Here is a 2205-nt window from a genome sequence, read left to right as displayed (position 1 = left end):
TCTACATGGACATTGTTTTTACTTCCAGTATTTTGCAAGTTCATTTAACTGAACGGAGTAAAATTACCCCTATTATGAACAACAAATATTATTAGGGAGTAAATATGTTGACATGTAAGTGAAAGACTCCAAAGGGCCCTGAAGAGACTTCTGTAAGAAGCTGCGCTATCAATTTTACACAATAGTTTTACCCACATGGATAAAAAGTTATATTGACTTGCCACATCAGATTTGAATAAAATTGCGAGCTTTTCATAATAGCCTCCATCACCATCACCAGTAATGGTACTGGTATGTAATGGTATGGTGTACTGTAGCAGCACATTAAGTGTTTCAATTGAATTGATTCTGCATTATTTCTCTTCCCCATGTCCTTGACATTAATGTTACCAAGTTATGTTCTTGTACGGTAATTAGTTTCCACATTATAACATGTTAAATATAGAAAGTTTAACTGTAGCCAAGCAGTAGTTTTCTTTGATGACAATATCAGTTCCAGTGCACAACTGAATTTCAAAATCTGTCTTATGGGGTGAAAATCCATTACTGCTGCTATCTTGTGCTGACAATGGGATGATTTTCATAGAAATACAGAATTATTTCATTTGTAATACAGTTTCATAGTTTTTGTAGTTGCTCATGATCTTTACACTTGCGTGCAATGGATGTAGCATCGGCATACAGAACTATCCTTGAATTTGGGGAGCAGTATTTTGTCATTTACATAAATCAACAAAAGAAAGTATCCCAGTACAAAGTCCTGGGTACCCTGTATTACATATCAGCAATGTTAGTTCTGTGTGTGTCACTCACCATCCTTAAGAGTGAAAACTGATTTGTGTTAGATAAGGTTTTATTAAACTGTGAACAATTATCAGCATAATTACCCAGCTGTTTTCCCAGAGTATTTACTATCTCTCTCTACAAGCAATTGAGAGAGATTAGCTAAAAAAATATCTGTACTTTCAGATGGAGGTCTTTCTATATCTAAAATTATGTTTCCTTTCCCATCTATAGCTTATCGCAGAATGTTCAGTAACACCTTCAACACGTAAGGAATTAAATCTTTGAGCACCAATTATTGCCACTTTTTGCAACATCACCATAAGGTTTGATATCCCTACTGAAAGATGAGCAGAAATTCTTTGTTAATGGGTGCATAATAAGATTCTTTTTTCGTATACCAGTGCTCAGTAATAACTGAAACATCTGGTTTATTAAAACATGCTATTATGTCCAAATAATTGTGCTTATTTCCTAGGCTCGTAAAGTTTTGAAGGATGATCTTGGTTTGCAGGTTGCATTGTATCAACATATTTATTTTTATTTTTAATTTTTTTTTTTTTTTTTTGTTACCATAAATATCCCCATTAAGCAAATCAGATGTGCTTGTCAAACTGGGAAGAGGAAACAAAAAGGCCACACATGTACAAAATAATAATAAAAGGAAAGATCCCAAAAGAGTGCCTGACAGCAAAATGTAAAACTTAATTGTTTTTGGATATATTACTTCTTATATCCTTCACTCAAAAACTTAAGAAGGCTGTTAGTTTAGTGTCTTCAAGGCATAATGCTGTTGAGCATTGTAACAATCAAGTCTGAGATAGTAGTGTACTATGATACTACCTATGAAGAAATTGATGCACTGGATGTGAAGTGCACAGTTTAGTCTACCCAGCAGGTGTTCCAGAAGATGTCCCTGCACCATCATGAATATACCTATCATTGATGATATAATCATCACTGACAGAAAATTGAATAATCACATTTTTGCTTCAAATTTCTGAAATGGCAGTTGATGAGATCCTATCTGAAGAGACAGCTATCAACCCACACTTTCAGCATGAGGTAGGACTAGCAGTTACTAGAATTCTGAAATGTGGATCTTGTAAACCTAGAGTTGCTCTAGGAAAACAAGTAAGATGTGACACGTGTTCCAGATCAAAGATGAGAAAATAAAAGGTTGCTGTATTAGTTATAGCACACAAATATGCAGTGAATAAGAAGTGTGAAATGACTGTGTTCGCCGGCCGGGGTGGCCGAGCGTTTCTAGGCGCTACAGTCTGGAACCGCGCGACCACTACGGTCCGCAGGTTCGAATCCCGCCTTGGGCATGGATGTGTGTGATGTCCTTAGGTTAGTTAGGTTTACGTAGTTCTAAGTTCTAGGGGACTGATGACCTCAGAAGTTAAATCCCATAGTGCT

Source organism: Schistocerca nitens, chromosome 3 (genome assembly GCF_023898315.1).
Source record: "Schistocerca nitens isolate TAMUIC-IGC-003100 chromosome 3, iqSchNite1.1, whole genome shotgun sequence".
In the NCBI taxonomy this organism is placed as follows: Eukaryota; Metazoa; Arthropoda; class Insecta; order Orthoptera; family Acrididae; genus Schistocerca; species Schistocerca nitens.
The sequence above is the reverse complement of the archived record's forward strand: the minus strand, read 5'-3'. Positions refer to the sequence as shown.